Here is a 22,177-nt window from a genome sequence, read left to right as displayed (position 1 = left end):
TGTAAGACATCTCCTTTAAGCAAAGTTGGTTCAGACATTCCTTCATTTAATTGCATAGGCTGTCCAGTTATTATCTCAAAAGGGCACAGCTGATGTTTACCAAAGGGTATAGATCTAAGAGTAAGGAGAACTAGTGGAAGAGCTTTTGGCCATGAGAGATTAAATGCTTTTGAAAACTTTGCCAATTGAGTTTTGATTGTACCATTAGTTAAAATGTTGCATTATTGGCTAAATGTCACAAATAGATTTCATTATTTGTCCAATGAAATGAGTTCCCTGGTCACTGTGTAACTCAGTAGGAATTCCTCAAATAGCAATTATCCTTTCCAATAATAAATTACCTAAAGCTGTTACTCTTCTCAAGAAAAGGCCTCAACCCAATGTGAGAACATACAGATCATTACAAAATATATTTATCCTCAAGATGGTGGCATTTGAAAAAAGTCCAATTGCCATACCTCAAAGGGTCTCTTAGGAAGAGGAAAGTGCCCTTGTGACTCATTAAGTAGTTTCCCTAGATTATACTTTGGGCATATAGCCCAACAAGTATAGGCTTTATGAGCCACTGTGGGAGAGTTTCCAAAAGTATTGTTTTCCCCATAAAGTCATCTTTTCAGGTGCCCAATGAGTTAGTTGGTGTATATGCTGGAGCAGGGGCAATTGTGCTCCAATAGGCACTATGGTTTTATTTATTAATTTTTTTTAATCAGGTCTGAACCACATCTGTGAGGTAGTGTCAAAAATTCCTCCTTTTGATATCTCCTTTGTTTCTCTTCTTCCATGGTGATTTCTTGAGCCTGTAGAAGGAAATCTTTTTATTGGGTTAGCAGAGTCAATAGAAAGTAGTAGGCATTCTTGAGGCTGGACAGCATATCCGGTTTGATAATGTGCTTGCTTATCATTTAAGTAAGACTCATTTGTAAACCAAATTAGATAACAGAATGCAGTTGTGGTCATTTTCCTCCCATGATACTGGAAGCAAGGTAGTACGGTTAAGATAGTGAATAATATTTACCTATGCAATATAACTAAGAAAGATCATCACCATTTACTTCACAATGCATCCCATGCAATTTAGCATACCAAACAAGCCTAATTAGTTTAGTATCTCCCTCTTTATAGGAAGAGAGAATAAATATCTTTGAGAAGTCCCAGGGGCCCTCTCAAATTCTCAGAGAAATTTTCAAGTCAAAAGAAAGACTTTATTTAGGATATGAATTTTGAGGAGCTTGTCAAAAATACCAAAGGGTTTTAAAACACTTGATCAAACAAGATCAAATGATTGCTGATCTTGTGTCACTGTATAACAGAGGTCACCATGAAACAATGCTTAGTTATCCATTTAACCAAAGTGAGACTCACTCAAAAGTAAAGAAAACCTTTTATAATCTCTTTATCAAGAACAGACTAAAAGTCCAGGAAAATTATCCCTTTACAGAGAGAGAATGAAATTTTAATTTTTGTACTAACTTACTTCTGATATTAAAACTCATTTACTTAACTAAATTTATTTCAATCTTAGCCAACTTGATCATGTACAAAATTCTTTCCTCAGGGTTCCTCTTCCACAAACTATAACTTTCTTTTTACATTTAAAATTTATCCTATGCCTTCTTTCCTTCCTAGTACTTTAGGACGAATTTATCTTTCTTAAAAAAACAAAAATGTTTGTATTTTTTATACCTTTTTTACTGAAAATATACATCTTACTTTCCTTGAATACAAAAACATTTTCTTTATTAATTTTTGGTGGCTTTAATCACATATATTAATTAGAATTTTTAACCCTTACACACCTTAATTTTTAGTGAAAACTAAGAAGTAAACAAATATGAACTATCTTTACATTAGCATTTTGTGGTTTGGCAAATTCATAAATACTTTTTATAATTTCTAGAAACATGCTACTTCATAGTGCAATCTTTTAATAAAATACAAGACACATTTACTAATAGACTCAAACATTTTTTAGTTTCTCTGTAATAAGAAGCCAAAAGTAGATAAATCTATATTTATTAATTAACATCTAATATTTTATCTTACATGGAAATGACCTACATACTCAACAAATTTTATCATTTAACTCAATTAGCAAAACTCTAAGGTTTCAAGTTACCAAAAGGTTTTGAAATTGTTTTAAGTACATACACCATAAGGCATAATTATTGTTAAAAGTTCATCTAACATTCTTATCTTTTTCACATCTTTTTAGTTTACTTGTTTTCATGCTAATTACTCTGAAAACATGTTGATTTTAATCAAACCAACAATCGTAAATAAGATTTTTTATTTACCAAAGATTATTTTATATGATGTTAGCTTGAAAGACATTTAGGTTAGTTTCCATTACATTTATATAAGCACTTACTTTAAGCCAATTAAATAGAGCTCCTTAGAAATTATGCCATCTGGAGGTAAGATATCACACATATGTAACATACATATAGACACACATACAAAGAGACTCCACAGCTATTGTTTTAAAATTACTACCGTTAATCAGGTACAGTAATATTAAGTCTCACTTGTTATGAAGGAATAATTAAATCCAAATTTTGCTTTAAGCTTTTCCACTAATATTTGTGAAGAAGACACTCAAGATGCCAGATTTTGAGAGAGGGTGCTCTTATGACTGTTTTTCTTACCTTTTTTCCTTCTTTTTCTTCAGTCTTAGGAATTGGTGATGGGCTAGATAACAGTTGCCAGAAAGGCAAGGTGATAAGCATTTTGAGATAAAGGAAATGGGTGGAATCTGAACTGCCTTTAGAGCTGCTTTCCATTTTTGCAAAGGTTTGTAAGTCGAAGACAGTTGTTCCTAGTTTCTCAGAAATTTGGGTTGTAAGTTAAATGACATTACAGGTCAAGCTACCTGTCCAACTACATCATCCTTAATTTGCTTCTTTCCCTCTGCGTGTTTAGTTTTATTTTAACTTAAGGAAGAAGGCCTAAAAATTTCTTATCAGGCTCTGAATATCAGCTTCCAGTTTGGCTGAATTTCTGATCGTAAATTGCTAAATCCTTTCAAATACCTTGTGAGGTTTCAGCTCGGACAAACAGTAACAATGTGGCAGTATTGAACAGTTCCAGTAATCTTTAACATAGCAGTTTCCCAGAAAATATCTCAGAGTCTCATTAACTCTGGAAGTAGATTACAGGGGTGTCTGTAAAAAGCTATGGCCTAATATATTTTCCTTTAGGTACGTTTTATAACTTAATTTTCTATTAGCTTTTTGCAACAAAATTTTCAAAAAGGTTAATTTAGCAATTTTGAAAGCTTTGGTTTTAAGTGTACTTCTTAAATGATCTTATCTGATTGGAACGTTCTTTCTACTTGCCAATGCAATTCCCCTGAGGCTGGCAGCACGTTGATAGGACCCTTAGCTGTGAATGGAGTGCAACCCACGTTTCTATCCAGCCATCTGTGACCACAAAATGGTGTGCAACTGAATTTTGTCTGACCATATTTTGGGAACCCTACCTGATAATTATTAAGCCAAGCCCTCAAGACACAAAACAAGACTAGTAAGATTTTTTTTCTGTTCTTTGTAAATATTTACAGCTTCCAGAACCTTTACTTTTTGAGCAATTGTGCCGGAAGTTGGCAAGCTTGACTCTTTAAAGATTTCTCTGTTATCTGGCTCTTAAAAAGGAACCTCAAAGTGGCCCCTGTAATTTTAAGTTATCCGGGGTTATTTTGTCAGCTGTTTACAGCTATCCCATTTCATGAAGCACTTGCAGGTTTCAGCATGAAGCCAGCTGGAGTTCCCAGGCGGGCTGTCCATTCAGGAACTGGTTGGCTTTTAGAAGCTCGATTTCCCATTTTTCTTTTCCTTTTCTTTTAGTATAAAGTCTGAACAATTTCTAGGGACAGTGTAGAGGGTCAGAAATGTGCTGCTTGTGAGTGTTAATCCCTAAAAAAGAATTGTAAGCACTCTCTTATATGTCTTGGTTTCTCCTACCGACAGTCTAAAACTACCCTGGTCAGCAGGTCAGTAATTAATCCTTAGATTCCAGGAAGAGATGCTCATCCTTAAAGAAATGCTGATATTAGGGGGGAGCTACATCCCTATCTCTAAGGGCATCATTCTTGTCTTTGGGACATAGTAAATATTTAAAGCAGGTGTACAATGCACGCTCAACAGGCCACATCATGCCCTTTTGGAGAAACAAGTTCAGGCTGAATTAGTTTTACACCAAATGGCTTCCTCATACACTCCAATATATCCTGTTGCTTTTCATTTATTTATCAAACTATTAAAGTAAAGAATGTACTCTCTTAAGACCAGAATGCATACTTCTCCCCCATGCCCTATTGATAACGCCCTATTGGTAAAACCTTTGTTAGTCCCTTTCCCTACATCAAGGTCATGTTGACCTGCTAATTTACAACTGAACACCTCTTTGAAACTTTGATGAATATGTATCCTGGTGTGTTAATGTATGTCCTTTGTTCTAAAAAGCTATAAGACCTTATTAAAAACCATGTTTCTCTGAAATACTTTCTTCCTTTCTGGAAAAGGCCTTTCTGGTCCTTAGCTTGGCTCAAGTAAAACTCACCTTATCCCTCTTAGCTATAGAATGGTTATTGGTTATTTTGCATCAACAGAATGTTTTATATTGTGGGGATATATCAATAAATATCAATAACCACAACATCAAAACTTCTGTCATCATGGAGCTTACCTTTCAATAGATATTAGTATACATGGAATTATTTCTTTTGCTTGGCATTTCCCTCTACAATACCGACAGTATACATTACAGCTTCAAAGCCACTTCAAGGAGGATTATATCTCATAGAAACTTTCTTTTTTTCCTATATAAGGGTAAAATTGGAGCAGACAGCTTTTCTTCTTGTCATCTCCTTCTTGACGATTGAGTGGATCTCAGAGTTCACTCATTCATCTGTGATAGAGACCTTTGAGCAAATTAACTTTACGCCAAGTTCCAAATTCTAACCTGAAACCTTTGTTGGTTTCAAAGTCTTGTCCTTTATTCACAAAGCAGCCTTTAAAAACCAAGGCCCTTTTTAAAATGTCCTAACGGCAGCTATAACATTACTTTTTCATTTTGGTTTCTTGCTCCCTCTTTGCTGTATGTCACATTTAATTCAGATTTTTGAGGTGGTTTAGATTTGAGAATTATACATTAGGAGAATATGTAAGATATTTATTTTTTGTATATGTCCCCTTCCTGTACCTTTATATCTTGCTCATTGCCAAATTCAAATTTTTATTCTAAAGAGTAACATAAAGTTTCTATTATATGAATGATTCTATGCCTTGCAAACATAAGAGAATCAGAATATCAGTAAGAAAGCTATCAGATTACCTAGTTCCTATTTCTTTGAGCATAACCTGATCTATAAGTTAAAAATAGTAATCCTATATAACACATATTTGAAAGTATGTAGTTTCTCATTTTCTTTTAGCTAGGATTCTCCATTTGCAAACTACTTATTTCTTATTAAATCTACTTTTGCTAATGGTTTATTTTATTAATCACTGTTTAAATTCTTACTTAAGTTTGGTTTGAAGCTATTTTAACCTAGCTCTAAAAGTAAATACTCAGTTAATGTCCACATGTACTATACTCAGAAAAAAGTGTAATTAAGAAAATTTATAATTTCAATTATTTTTTCTTGTAAAGCAATTGGAACATAATATGTGCCTTTGCTTGCAAAGCAGAAATTAAATGGACATTAGTGGTCTAAAGAAAATTATAGTTTAAATAGTTTCTTATTTTATGCTGAACAAGTATAAAAAATATATTTATTTGGTGATAATTATCTGATTTTCCAGTTACATAAAGAATGCATGTACCTGTGCATTTTTAATATAGTTGCATTAAAACTTAGAGGCAATTTACTATTTGTATAAAATTTATTTGCATCTTAATTAGAACTCTGAAAATTGGGTACAATACTGTGTTACATGAATAAATATTTCCACATAGGCTGCAGTTGAACGTGTAAGTCAAAATTCCTTAGGTAACCCTGCGCAAACTTTTTGCCTTTCTATATACACATATAAAATACACTAGAGTTTGAAATGATAGGCCTGTTCACCGGGAGAGAGAATGTGAGGCTTTCCTTCACATATCAGTGCTTCAGCTTGAGCAAACATCTTGTACTCCTTTAAACTTGACTACAAAGTGTTTTGTAAGCTTCTCTATAGCCTCTGCGAGTTATTGAGGTTAATGGTCAATGCAATTGGCATCTCTTATGCAATAAGCTACTTTATTTTGTCTGTGAGTTCTCTAAGGAGTAACATAAGCATAGAGAGTGTATTCAGCATACAGGAAATATAGCCCTATTAGAGTAGCCAACTAAATTACAGAATCTCTGAAGCAGAAAAGCTGCCAACTCTGTAAAATGATGGTCTTTCTATTTTTGAATGAAATGAAATGATAAGGCTGCTGATTTCACTAAAAGAATTTGAACCAAAAATTCAAAGTCATACAAAATGAACCTAATAAAATTGAAATGGCAGTACACATAATCTATTTGATGATTGCCTTGAAGGGAAAGAAAAAGAGGCTGATCAGAATGGCTATGAGTAGTCTAGCTCATTTTGAAAAAGAATATACGATAAGAAAAACAGCAGTGGAGAAAAATACTTTTTCACATCAAGGATTACTATCCCAAACCACCTGTTAAAATATGGTGTTATCACTGCATTTATCATAGTCAAAGGCTTGGCTGTTAAAGATGGTAATGTTTCTAGACACGGGGAGCTGAATTTTTAACTAGAGACCTAGAAAGATGTTGCTAAGTCATGCTACCAATGATATATTTAATAACGGTGATTTATGTCACTTTGAATTTTCTTTTATGTCTTGGATAGTCATCCATATTGTAGTTGGAGTTGCTATATTTGGTGTTCTGTGATACTTGCTATTTAATTCTTATCAGACTCTTCATTCTATTTAAAAATTTTTTCTTTGCTCTTTTTCCATGACTATAAATCATAAATTCCCAATTAACTTCCAACTAAACACTAAAAGTTTTCTATATTCAGCTATTAGGGAATTCGATGGATGAAATGAAGTCAAGAAAGAAAGAGACTCAGGTTGGAAATCATGCTGCTCTTAACCCTTCTCCTTTCTACCGAGGTATTCTGTTCTGGTTCAGGCTTGCAAGAAAACCAAAAGACAGTTACGTTATTTCCTTCTTCATTCATGTGGATAGCAATGTAAGGGAAGTTTCTTAGTGTCTTATGTATGGTCATACATAGTTTTGTTCAATTTAATATAAATATTACTGAAATATATTTATAGAACAGCCAAAGATCTGGAGTTTGCAATGTGTTTTGCAACCCCCTCCCCAATATAAAAGTCCATATTCCTCACAGATTCATGGTTAGGAGATACATGGCTAGGAAAATTGTGAAAAACTTTGGAAAAAATATAAACACATTTTTTTGAGCTTACCAAGTAAGTTATTAACCAATGAGATCTAGATTTCATTAACTTTCATTAAAGTATACTTTGAGTACCTAATATGTGCCATGAGCTGAGGATATAAAGACAAATGTATTAGAAGTCCCTATCCTTAAGGAAATCATATGAAGATATAGAAAGACATTGTTATTTATTGATTTCTGGGCAATGTTAAATAGCCACATCTCACAATACTCTGCAAAATACATGTTGGCATCCCTGTTTTATAGATGAGGTAATATAGTGAACACAGAAACAAATGTAAATCAATGGAATAAGTGTTAGAATAATAAATTTTAAATGTTATCTAAGAACAAAGGGAGAGTTGATGCCTTGTTTAGCACACAGCATCTTCAAGACACTCAAGCATTGGCATTCAGATGGGCTTGCAGCTTAGCCAATTAGTAAGGTAAGTGGAAGATAGCGTATTAGTTATCTATTGCTGCTGAGTAATAATTACCACAAATTTAGCGGCTTAAAACAAAACACATTTAATATCTCACAGTTTCTGTGAATCAGAAATCCAGTCATGGCTTAGCTGGGTCTTCTGCTTAAGAATTCACAAGGCTGCAGTCAAGGTACTGGCTGGGGTGCAGTCTCATCCAACCGCTAAATGGGGAAGAACCAGGGCCAAGCACTCAGGTTCCTGACAGAATTCAGTACCTTGTGGTTTTAAGACTGAGGTCTTAAGTATGTTGATGGCTGCTGACTGGAGACCATCTCCAGCTCCTAGAAGTTGCCCACAGTTCCTTGCAATGTGAGGAGCCTCAACATGTCCCTTAAAGCCAGTAAGGGAGAGAGAATCTCATAAGGTGGGTGATACAATCTTATGTAATACAATAACATGCATATATCATCACGTACATTCTGTCATCTTTGCCATATTCTGCTGTTTAGAAGCAAGTCATGGGTCCCACCACATTCAAGGGTAGGGGATCATACAAGGGCATGAATACCAGGAGGCAGCGTCCTGGGGGCCACCTTAGAAGTCGCTCTGCCACAGAGAGTAATAAGTGAAGAAGATAACCTCTGAGTTAAGCACACAGAACAAATAGATAAGCAGAGAAAAAGGTAGGAAGAAATGAAATTTAAATTTACCTTAGAAGAGTATGGCTGATTATGTTTCTGCTAAGACTGAATCATACCTGTTCCAAAATATAAAACTCTAGGAACACTTCAAGGGATTGGCATAGTAATAATAGCAATAATAATAATAACAAGAGCAGTTATCAGTTTGCTAACATCATATATTACAAACTGTGTTGAGGTTATGTATACGGTTCTCAAATTTAGCAAATAAAAATACAGTTAATGCCTGTTAATTTTGAATTCAGAGGAACAAGTAAAAAAATTATATATAGATATTTATTTGTATTAGTATATTCCACTATTTTTTTTAGTTTAAGTATGTTCAAATATTTGGGACATACTTATACTAAAATATTATTTGTTATTTATTCGAAATTCAAATTTAACAAAATAAGTCCTTGTTCAAAGTACAGATTTTTTAAAGTGGTAAAGGCTGGCATTCAAACACAGCTTTAACACGGTTAAAAGAGACTGCTCTTCTGACCTTTATAATTTACTGACTTTCAGCTTAAAAATAATTTTGTTTAATATTTATTTCAATCAATAACTTAACATTTGCTCAGTGAGTTAGAAAACTAAAAACAATATCTTAAGGGAAAGAACTAGAAACTGAATATACTTACTAGAAACTGAATATACTTACTAGACACATTGTGGTCAAATGGCAGTGACCAAATTTGGGAGGTGAAAATGCTGTGCAAGAATAGACATTCCTGTGGCCTTTTAGCAGTGGCAGACCTGAGAAACAGAACTCTAACAGGGAAAAAATGAAGGATGCTGGTGGAGTCCCGCTGTGGTAGTGTGATTACCATATGTCACATTCTTCATCATCCTTGGGTTATCTGTTACTAGTGCCCTTTTTCTTAAGTCCATCGAATTTATGCTGAATTCAGTTTCAGCAAAGTCTCTTTCAACTTCACTTTTATTCTCCTATTGGGCATTGCTTTAATATCTGTTATAATCTAGCAAATTCTCTCTCTCTCTCCCTGTGGGAGAATGGAAGCTGGAATGAACATCCAAAAGAAAGATGAGTCATTTCTCCTGGGAAGACATTGCATTCTATATGTCTAGTAACCTTGTAAACATCATATTTGGTGTGGAAGCCTGAGATGTACATTACAAAGTAAGGTGTTTCTGAATCTAATTCCTCATTGACATTAAGATGGAAGGATTTTTAAATGTATAAAAAGCATCCCCAGTGGCAACAGTCATATAAGAAAGCATTAGGGGATGAAGGGAGGTTAGAGTTGGTGGTTGAGTATCACATCAGGCCTTTTCAGTCGGCAACATTACAGTAGATCACGTAAGCTCTTGCTAACTTTACTATAGTTGTTAAAACAACACACTGCTTCTGTATTGTCCTCTGTCTCTCTCCCTTCTCTCCGTCTCTTCATTTCTTGTTTATCCCTTTACCCATCTCTAACCAAAGGTTAGAGCATATAGTACAGAAAAGGCAGCTACATATTTTATGTCAAAGTTTTCCAAAGAAAATAGGATTTTTACACGTGCCTGTTAAGATAGATTAGGTTATATGTTATGCTTTGGAATACATAGTTCCCCAATTTCTGTGGCTAAATACAACCAAAATTTATTTCCTGCTAATTATATATTCTCAAAATAGGTTGGTCGGAAGTCCTACCCTCTGTACTTACAAAAAGGCCCAGGCAAGAAGAGACTGCCTCTGGGAAAAGGGAAGTACAGAATTCATGGTTCTTAAAGCCCCTGCCCAGCAGTGACACAAGGCACTTTTGCTCCACTAAGTTGGCCCAAAATTATATGAGTAGAGGAAAGGGCAAATCTATTGGCCTAGAAGGAGAACCAGAAATGTTTGGTGAAAAGCAACAATGATTATTGTTCAAAGTTATGAACAAACTTAACTTAAAAGATTCTTTTTTAAAAAAGTCACCTTATTGAATGTTTATGGAAGATTCAAAAAGCAGGCAGATCAATATTTACACTTAGAAATTAAAGAGAACACCTAGCTCGGCAGGCATGAAATTGGTAGTGCTGTAGATATATCATGAGTATATATTCCTAATTGTATCAAATAAGTTCCCTTGAGAAAAACAAAAGAAGTGGAGCTCTCTTGCTGCATCAGTAATATGTACTTTCTCTTCCAGTAATTGGAGTAAATTTCTTGAAAGAGTCTTCAGTCAGGTAATTTCAGAAAGAATAAAATGCAAGCAACTGACGTGCTTTCTGAACTCCTTTCACACTTTCTTATTCATAGGGCAATCAACCCAAAGTGGTTTCATCCAAAGGCTTTATGAGAAATGTGTGAATTCTCACTTCGTATATGATTATCAATTTGCATTAAAAAAAATCAAAATGTTTATAGATGCCTGAACATTTTCTTTATCATAAGCCTAAGCTAATATCACTGGATATAATTTTTTTGTGAAATGATTTTGAAAACTTAACCATAAATAAAAGGTACACATTTTTCATAAGTCTTTTTCATGACACGTTTCAAATATGCAAAAACATGGAGTAAATTGACACCCAAGTACAGTTTGAAGGCATTGAATATATGTGAGTTTAAGTGTGGATATCACAAAGATCATAGAAGTGCACAATTTTATAGCTCAGTTCTCCCTTCTCACTTACGCACCACACATAAAGGAAATAGATTATTAGAAAAAATTAACTTAGTGGCTCCATACGCCAGTATTTCAACTCAATTCTTATCAACAACTGTCCATTGAATTCATATATCTTACAAGGCACCTGAACAGGCATTTAGAAGATAAACGGTCAAAAATATATATATTTACTTTCTACCCCTGGGTGTGTTTTTACTTCGTTTTTCTCCCCACATGCTTATATGGCCACTCTTGGGGAGTGCTACTTGTCTTGTTTATGGCCATTGACTGTTGCATGGTGTAGGGGCAGCCAGGAGAATACATGACGACAGGCCTTTGTTCTCTGAGATTGGCTCCAACAGTTGAAACTGTTGCGATTTTCCAGGGTGCTGAGAGGAGTAAATCATCTCCCTTCTGGACCTCAAAGTCATTACGTCGTGGTGAGGGAGAGAATGGAAAGTGCAGTGATGGCAATCTCTCTGGGGCAGCAGAGGCGAGAAGAAAGCTGCCCATGGGCTTGTTTTAACAATGGGTGATGGAGGTAATAAGTACAGACGGGAGTTTTGGGTTGACCTTAATTCTGAAAAGCCTCAAGAGGCCACTGAAATTGTATATAGTTCATTTTTTCATTTCTTTGGGATCTTGTTCTATAACCTATAGTCTTGACCTGCTACATAAAAGCATATTTTACAAGAAGAAAAATAAAAATAAAAAGATTGTCAGCACTTTTGAGCTCTTTCCTGGAATAGGAGTAGAAAAGGTGCAAAATGGTCTTAGTTTATGTAAACAAATAGCGTTTCATTCAATATAAGAGAAGAAATGGCTGTGTTTAATTAGAAAGAGAAAGGATCTCTATTTGATTTTTTTTTCCTTCAATATCATTTGTTACTAATTGGTCTAAAAATGTTTTTTTTTTTCCCTAAGTCTAACTTTGGAACTATAGAACAAGAAAAGATGCAAAAAATTAAAAAAAAATTTTTTTTTCATTAAAAAAATCCATCTAATTGAATAGGCATCTCCTCACAACTGCCGATATGTGGTAGAAGGAAAAACAAGGTTTGAAATGCAAGGTCTTCTCTTAGGCACCACTTAGTACTTCCACATCAAATATTAAAAGTTGCGTATAAAGTCAAAACCACTGAGTACTCAAAACATTTGGTAATAAAGGTATAAATCACTTCATGAGGTAAAGACCCTGAGCAGCTGAAGTCCTGACTGAGGGCAAATGGATAATAGAAGAAGGAAAAGGTATGTGTAAACCATGCCCTTGTAACACGTTACAGGAATGAGAACTCTAGCTGCTATGAATATTTTTTCTATCCATATGTATAGTGTATACGTTTACGGTCTTCTTTCCTCTCCCTCTCCCTCCCTCCCTTCTCCCCCTTCCTTCCTTCTCTTATTATTTTATATAAAGATGGTTGTTGGTGTTTAATTTTATAATTTAGTCTTTAAGTTACTAAAAGTAGGACTGTTGCAATTTTTAAGGAGCAATTCACATCTTTTAGAAATGGATGCCAGGCGTGTCACCCAGAGATGGACATGATGAGTGGATGAACTTGGAAAGAGGAGGACAGCGTCTTTGTTTCTATGAAGGGCAGCTATATCTGGTTAAGGGAAAGCATTTTTGTTTTGTTTTGTTTTGTTCTGAACGTCAAATATAGTAGAAGGGAGTGTGTAGATGCTAAGTAATCATCAAAGGGCTGGACTGCTCTGGCTTTTAAGCTATTGCCTCCCAGACCTACACTTTACTTTGTGATGGGGATTGGGACACAGCAAGTTCCATTTCTCCTTTGCCAGCTCAATCTCTGGTAGATTTTATCAATAAGGGATTTTCAAGGGTGACCAACAGGCTGGAATATGGAGAAGGAGATTTCACCTTTGTGTGTTGTTACCTGTTGCCACCAGGGTTACTCAAGTGATCACTCCAATGATACAATTGGTTTCAGTTTTCAGGGTTTTTTTCCCACATTTTAGAAGCTGCCTTGTTGTGCACCTTAAGATACAGCATCACCAGCCACCTAATTATTCCTCCTCTTACTTAACTGTAACCAATTCAAAGGCAGGTACCATGACTTTTTATCTGTGTTAATTTATAGCTTTTGTTAAATCAGCAAACAGTAGAACCTCTGATTCAAAGTAGACACAAAGTAACTATTTGTGGAGTGAAGTTAAAATGAGAAAAATAATTGGCTGAATAACGGTTTGGGTATTTTATTTTCTTCTTGTACAGTTATATTCATTTGTTAAACAGATGTTCCTGCAGTACCTTCCACGTGCTGGGCATTCTGGTCTTGGTGATTTTTGGTTACTAAAACTGACACTAATGTAAATCTGAGAAAATACAAATTAAATTTCTTACCATTTATATAAATGGTATTTATGAGAATCTCTATGCTGGTGAAACCATGGATTTATTTTTAAATCATGGAGAATCACCAAGTGTTCAGTAAATTATAATTTCAAATATTATATCCCATCGTGTTTATTTTTGGTAAGTGATGATTCTCACCATGCTGAAGTAGATAATTAAAGGCAAAAGCAGAGAGTACAATTTGGATATCGAGGAGCTGAGGTTAAAAGCTGGTTACTTATTTTTGTATGAGATTGTTAAGGTTATTTAACTTCCTCATCTTTTCTTTCCTTTATTTCCTTTTGGAAAATTTCTATTAACCTGTTTTCGGGCTCACTGTTGAGTCTACTGATGCATCTGTCAAAAGCATCACTCATTTCTGTTACTATGTTTTTGATTTATAGAATTTCTTTTTGATTATGCCCTATAGTTTCCATCTTTCTGCTTACATCATCCATCTGGTCTTACATTTTGTCTACTTTGCCCGTTAGAGCCTTAACATACTAATCATAATTATTTTAAATTCCCTGTCTGATCATTACAACATCCATGTCATATCTGAATCTGGTTCTGATGACTGCTTTGTCTTTTCAGACTTTGTTGTTTCTTGCCTTTTGACATATTTTGTAATTTTTTAATGGAAAGCTTGACATGTTGTGTTGGGTAATAGGAACTGGTAAATAGACCTTCAGTGTGAGGATTTGTGTTAATCTGGCTAAGAGTTGGGGTGCGTCCAATGTTTGTTGTAGTTATAGGTACCAGAAACTTCAAATCCCTGTGGTGTCCTATTTTGGTCTCCCTTCTTGGCTTTAGGGCTTTGCCTTGTACTGCTCCCTAAGGAGGGCCTGTACCTTGCATCTGTAATCCACTGCTATTATGCTGGAGTGCTCTTGGTGTGGTAGTAAAGTGTGGAGAGGAGGAGTCTTCTGTAATCTTCTGATTAAGTCACAGTCTGTTATTGATCCTGTGTTTCAGAAGTGTAGCCTTTGCAAGTGTTTCTGTCTCCTCTAAAGGAGTCTAGCTTTTCTCCCCCCTTCCCATTATTCCTCCCCTTAACTGCAGCATTTCCAATCTATTTACTTGAACATTTCTCCCTTGTTGACTGCAGATTTTTTCCCTTATCTGAGTCAGGAAGGCTGTAGCACGCTAAAGTGTGATGGCGTTTCCTTACCTTAGCAGGGGTGAAGTTTTAGTACTGCCCACTGGTGACATCCTTCACCCTGGAGAGCAGACCTGTATTAGGGAGAAGGATCTGGGAGGGTTTCATGGTGGCTACTCCTCTCTTCCCACTGCCAGGGCCACAGGGAGGATCAGTCTTGGATCCTGGCCACAAGAACCTAGCGGAGTTCCTGAGGGAAAGCTAGCAAACGTGAGGCCCCACTATGACTGTTGCCACAGGATTGCTCACTGGCACGCTAGTCTATACTCAGCCTCCAAGAATTAGTCAAAATTACTAAGTAATTTCCTACTGTTCCTCCCAGCTTATGGTACCCAGCAGCTTCTGTTCTGGGTAAGCATGTGCATCTTTGGGTTTTATATCTCTCTGGATGAACCTCTCTCTCCAGATTTCATGGTGGCTGTTTGCCCTGTGACTTCAGTTCTCTGATATATCCAAGAAGAGTCACTGATTTTTTTTTTTTCTTTGTTTGCTCAGCTTTTTCTTGTTATAAGGACAGGAGTGGTAACTTCCAAACTCTATATATCAGAGCCGAAGTGACTACCCCTATCTTTAAAAGGGAAATTAAAAATACTTTTTACAAAGAATTGAGTATTAAATTTGAGAATGAAAATAAGTTGGTTTTATAAACTATTAAATGTTATGAAAATGTTTGATACTCATCAGATTTAACTGAAAATGTTTTAACAACTGGTAACCTTCCCTTTTTTCCATCACACTCAAAGTGAGTGGATAAATACTTTACGCTTTTGATTCTTCGTAACGTGAGAGATGACTGTTCTTCTTAACCTTCTTAGTCAATAATTTTTTAGTATGCACTTTTATCTTGTCTTTAAATATCCATCAGAAACTATGACCATTCCTTGTTCACTTTTTTAATGGCTGTGTTGAAACTACTAGAAACAACACTCTGGAATGATAAAAATCAATAAGCCTTTTGGCTCCAACTCCTGCTGCTGTCACTTCCTCACCTGGAGTTTTAGGTGCCTTTAGCGTCCTTCTGACTGAAAGTGTTTCTTTCATACACACACTTTTTGCTTCTGTTTCTTGAGGGGATGATTGATCCAGATCAGCATTTCTTTTTACTTGGTCGGCAGGATGCCTGCTCTTTTCTTAGAACTTTGGAAATATTTCTCGACATTTATATAAACATAGTACATTTATGCTGCTTGCACTATGTTGGAACATAAAATTGTGAATAGTGATAATAAAACCAATAAGAGAGTTACTTAGTGCTGATTAACATAGTAAAATAGAGAGGTAGTGGAACCCAGATCCAAGAAACTGGCTGAGCATCTTGGACAAACTGCACCTCTTGAAACTCTACTCCCCCAAAGAAGTGTTCAGCTTAGACGCTCTCTATGATTATTTAACAAACGTATGTTGAGAAAGAACTCTTTGTCACACACGGTTCTAGGTGCTAGGAATACTGTGATGAAGAACGAAGACAAGGTTTTTGCACTCATGGAGATTAATTCTAGGGGGAGGAGGTTAACAATAAACAAGAAAAAAGAAATGAAGACACATGGAGATTTCAGGTGGTGATGAGTCATCTACAAAGGGTTAAAGTAAGGTGATTTGATACAGTCATTGGATGCTACTTTAGATCAGGTGATTAGGGAGGGCCTAATGTCTAAGTGACCAGGAGTCAGCCAATAAGATTGAAGAAATAGCTAGTGCAACCTCCTAAGGCAGGAATAAAATCGGCATAATTTAGACCTCCTAGAGAAGACTAGTTTTGCTAGAGGGTAATAGGCAAAAGAGAAACATTATAAATTGAAAAATAAAGAAGGCTGGGGTCTGATTATGTAAGAATCTGTAAGTTAGGTAGGGAGTTTAGATTTTATTGCAAATATGATTGGAAGCCATTGACAAATTTCCTGTCAATTCCATGGTATAGTACTGTTTCTTTAAATGTCCCTCACCTTCATTCTTTGAAAATATGGAGGTGAAAATATACTTACATGATAACAAGCTAACAAAGATACATTATATCTCTGAAATGATTTCTAGTATAAAAATACTTTAAATCTATTATCTCATTTGCAGATCATAATCTTCAGATAATAGATTTGAAGGTATTGTATAGTCTGTGTAAAGATTTGCCCATCTATATAATCTTGTGTCAAGATGTGTGTTGTTCTGCTCTCATTTTATACATGAGAAAAGTCTAGCTCATGATTTGTAAATGATGTGTCATAAATTATTGAGTCAAGCAGTGCCAGAGATGAGATCTGAACCTAATTTTTTAGGCACTAAGTACTTATCTCTTTTTAACAACTACAGATGTAATCTTTGTAAGATGTGAATCATATATACACAAATATAACTTTATGTGAAAAGTTGATGCTTCTTTCAACTTTTTCCCACGTTTTTATAGATTGACTCAATTCTCAAAATTGTCTTCTTTGCTTTTGCCGACATTTTTCTTTATTATTGATTTTGTTATAAGCCAGACCTATGATTTTTTTTCTTCTTCTGGGTTCTCTTTTTTCCTGCTAGATTCATTTTATACAACAGTGCTATCAGAGCTTTAGGTTTTATATCTTTTTCCAAGTTTCACAAGTAATCACATTTCTCCTTTCAAGGAAACTGCTTATTTCTTTTACTTATTTGTGAATTCTATTTTTTTGTAATCCGTAATAACTAACAGAAATTTTGAAGCCTTATATTAAAGTATTATTTTCCTTTATAATTTTTCTTTCATATAAACATAATATTAATAATTTCCACTAGACTTGTATTCATTCTTTATTCCTTATGAAAACTTCACACAAGTTAATTGATTTAATTCATTAAATATTTATGATTGCTTACCAGGTGTCAGGCACTTGCTAGGTACTGTGAAGATGGAACATGGAACATGACCGATCCTTCATATCATGGATTTAAATACACTTAAAAAGAGTTTTCAGGCAACTTTTATTTATGAATTGCACTCTGGAGCAGAGTCAACGCTGTGGCGTGATAACATGGACTTTGCCTCAAACACTAGAGAGAGTGAAATTTTAAAATAAGAAACTGAATATTTGGTGCAAATTTTTTTTTACTTTTTGGTGAGGAAGATTGGCCCTAAACTAACGCCTGTTGCCAGTCTTCCTCTTTTTGCTGAGGAAGACTGGCCCTGAGCTAACATCCCTGCCCATCCTCCTCTATTTTATATGTGGGATGCCACCACAGCATGGCTTGATGAGCGGTGTGCAGGTCCACGCCCAGGATTCAAACCTGCTAACCCTGGGCCACCAAAGCGGAGCACACGAACTTAATCACCATGCCACTGGGCCTACTCTGGTGCAAAATTTTAAGCCTCCTACCATTGTGCCTATAGCTACAGTTGCAAGTTGTCCCCAGGTCCTTCCTGGTCAACCTCCTTGGTAGCCAGTGCAGCCGAACTGAGACAAAAAGCTCAGGTGAAGTGCAAGGGAGGAAGCCAGCTGGGCCCCTTCGTACAAGTATGCTTGAAAGAGCTCCCTCTTCTCTTCCACAATGCTGCAGATTTGATGATAAATACAGCTATGTCTTTATGGTTAAAATATGACAAACCTTCCATTTTTCACTGTATTAGAAAATGTCCTTTATTGAAAAACTCTATATCATATATCTTCCTCAAGTGGCAAAAATGTATATACTAAAAGGATCCCAGTAGGTTTTGCTAAATAATTGCTAAGGTAAGGACCGGAACAAAGACAGAACTTAGTTTTGTAACCCAAAGTCTAATCTTTTGATGTACCATTTTGTCTTCAAAAAATTCCATTTTATTATCTAGCTTCTAGACAAAAGTATCATCACAATAATACTCTGAAAGTACAGGGTGTTTGTATTTTTTAATCTCTTTCATACTTCTTACTTGATACATTGGAGAGGATATTGATTTGGCAGCAATGTTGTCAAAAGATTTGCATGTCACAACAACAGCACCATCCATGGAAGCTGACTATGAGAATCACTGTGCAATTTACAGAGCAAAGTGTTATTAGTAATGTGAATTCTTATGTGTCAGTAAGTATGCAACTGTTAGTTCATATGTAGGCAATTTACAACATGTTAGTTTCCAAAGTTTGTTTTGTGTTGTCTTAATAAGGTATAGAGACATTATGATGCAGCAGGGAAGGGGGAGGAGACGGTTAGAATCTGAACAAGAGTGAGCAGTGGATTCCAATGCCTTTTCAAATATAACTGAGTGATTTGGGAAAAGATATTTTACCTCTCTGACCCTCAGTTTTCTCATTTGTAAAATAGTGAAAATATGCACATTGCAGTACTGCCTGAGGACCAAATGGGATAATATGGATAACCATACAATGCAGGTGAAAATGCTTTACATATAAAAACCTCTACTAAACAAGCATTGTTTGTTTTTGCTTAGAACTCCAATAATATTTTAACTCAGAAACCTATCCAATGGTGAATAGATTGTGGGGTAGATTAAATCGTTGGCCAAAATTTTTACTCCTTAACTGTAGGCTTGCCGTGTCAACTGTTTTTGGCCAATGTATGAAGGCAGACAGAGCGCCAATTCCAAGTCTGCCTTCAAGAAGCACCACAGGTTTCCAGTCTTTCTCTTCCTCACTTCCATCCTCATGAGCAGAGAATGCTTTGGTTTGCCTGCTGGCCCAAGGAAAATTAGAGAATCAAGGATAACTTCTAGGATTTCGTCTGAGTGGTGGGGTAGCCAGCTTACGGAGATGGATAAGACTCAGCTGTTTGTGGGTTAAATAAAAAGTAGTTTGAACACATCAAATTTGAGATGCCTATCAGGCACCTGACTGTAGACATCTTACAGGAAATTTCATATCTGGTTTGGAAGTTCATGGACAGTATTCCGGATAGAAATATAAATTTGGTACTCAGCATTTATTAGACATATTAAAAGCATAGGACTGAATAAGGTCATCTGAGGAGTAAGTGTAGATGATGAAGAGAAAACAGCAGAAGGTCCCTGACTAAGCCTTGTAATATTCTAACATTTGGAGTCCAAGCAAAGAAAGAGGAGCCAGTAGAAGAAACTGCGAAAAGATAGCAATTTAGAAATAAGGCTGAGGTCGTGGGGTCCCTGAGGATAAGTTTAAAAATCAAGTTTCTGGAAGGAAGAAGGAGGTGAGCAAATATGTAAAATCCAATTAAGAGTTTGGCGGGTTGGATGATTAGAAGACTGACACTGCTCACTCGTTCGGTAAGACAAATTCCTCGGTGACCTTGACTAGAAATGTTGAAGTGAATTGAAGGTGTCAATTATTTTAAGAATTTTACAGAGTAGCAGAAAAGGGGATGAAGAGATAGTCAAGATTTTTTTTTAATTTTTAAAGAAAATATGTATTGCACGTCTGTAGGTTGTTGGGAGTGATCCAATAAATAAGAAAATGCCTTAATGTAAACAGAGGGAATAATTTCAGAAATAAAGTCTTTCATTAGGAGAGGGGAGAGTCTTTGATGCAGGTAAAATGTGAGTTGTTTGCTTAGAGGGGAGCAAGAATAACTGTTTTGCTTTAATGGGATTGAAAGCAGAATGTGTGGGTATAAACTTAGGTGGACTGGTAGATTTGGTATTGGGGATGGAGAATTTGACATTTACTTTATCAAGGCTTCTAAATCCTCAGTAAAATAAAAACACAGGCTATGAAATGAGAATGGAGTAAATTGGATGCTTTGGGAGAGAGGGGAAATTGTGAAATGGTCATCTTGAAGATTAAAGAGATAAAACAGTAGGAAATAAAGAAAAGACCACTGAGATTTATGGTCACATATTTAAAGCAAGACCAGTCAGGAAAGTTGTGATTTTTCTCTTGTCATGCTCCAGCTACTCAGCTAGAAGTATGAATAAACTGAGTTGAGATTAACCAAGATTAGGGATTTTCCAGGTACCAGTCCGATTGACTCCAATATTTTATTGGCATAACAGAATAAAAGTATATAATTTACTCAAAAGCTGATGTGGATCCAGAAAACTCTCGAGGGCAACTGTCCTCCTTGTATTAGCTCAGAATTCTGTGTTGCTTTGATATTTTGACACCTCCATACTAACACATCTTCTTGTGATTGCCTCAGAGAAAACACGAGGAATCACACACTGGTTCTTTAATATTTGTACCAAAAAGTGGCATATGGCACTCCCATCCATGTTTCTTTGGTCAAAACTGGTCAATTGAAAGGAGTGTGAAACTCTCTTAGACCCAGGGTGTAAGGAGGACCAGAAGCATTGGAGAGGATCACAGGGGTCAGTATGTCGGATGAATACGATGGAGGGAAAATGAAGCATTGTGGTGGATAGTATAGTCAAGTGTTATTCTAGTAATGTTTCATGGAATGTAAGTTGTAAAACAAGGGACATAAGGAAAAAAGGAAAGTGATGGACCACAGATACCAAGAGGCTCCAATGAAATAGAGGTCTCAAACTGCCCAAAGCTTTGTTGAAGATGGGAAAGTAGACTAAGTGAGATGGAAAAGTAGAAGTGGAGGTCAAAGAATGAGCTCTGAGACACACAAGTTTTTGATACTTGTTTTCAGTGGCACTTATTTTCAATGGCACTAATTACCAATGGGAATGGGTAACCAAAGTGGTTTAGAAGAAAATGTCCTTGGAAGGGGGTAAGTCATTGGACTGAGAAGGTGAGGCATTTGAAAGATGTTCTACATGTATGTTGCAGTTCCCCTGGTCATAAGAAGACAATGAGTCCTGTACTAAAATCTTCAAAGACTAAAGGAAATAAAGCAGGAATGTATATAGACCTTGCACTCCACAAAAGAGAGGGAGTGAGTGGTATAAACAAAGAAGAAAGAACTGAAGTGCTGAGGGAGGGGGAACAGTGATGTGGTGTGCATGGGGGATGAGTGAACCCCTTTCCCTTGGTCCAGACCCACGTACAGGGGCTGTGGAAGGAACACAGTGGGAAGAAAAACAGCATAAATAAAAACCCAGCCAGCATTTGAGAGTGCTTCTGGGAAATTGGGGGCAGTGGAGGAAATACAGATTTTGAAAGAGTAAGAATTTGATACTTTCTCAAATACTTAGAAAGAACTTATGAAGATATAAGAGAGTTTCTGTTGACAGAGGGTACAGTGACTGTGTTTGGCCAGTCAGGAAATGGTAGGACATTGGGTCCAATTAGGTGATGTATAGAGGATATCACCCATATGGGTGATTGTGGAAGTTTTGGGATTTTAGTTGTTTCTGAAATAAACAGGGCTATAAAATGATTAGATAAGTACTGGTGTTTTCTTGGGGGAAATTGAGTAATCAATTCTAATTATAGTTTCCTTTTTAGGATTTATCTGTTAAACAGTTTGTGAGCAGACAGCATGTAGTCCAAGAAAGAGGCCGTGTTATCAAAAGCATGAGATGCTCCACAGATCTCCATAAATCTTGTTTGGGGCTGTCCCCACTACGGGGAATAGTGACAAGGAAAGACAGAACTTTGGGTATCTCCTGTAAATTCCAGTACAAGAGGAGTTAGGGCTAGAGAGGAGCAGAGCGTGAATTTGGTGGTGTGGCGGTGATGCTGTGTATTTCAGTATTTCGCATGTGCTTGTGTTGTTTTT

Source organism: Diceros bicornis, chromosome 25, assembly GCF_020826845.1.
Source record: "Diceros bicornis minor isolate mBicDic1 chromosome 25, mDicBic1.mat.cur, whole genome shotgun sequence".
In the NCBI taxonomy this organism is placed as follows: Eukaryota; Metazoa; Chordata; class Mammalia; order Perissodactyla; family Rhinocerotidae; genus Diceros; species Diceros bicornis.
The sequence above is the reverse complement of the archived record's forward strand: the minus strand, read 5'-3'. Positions refer to the sequence as shown.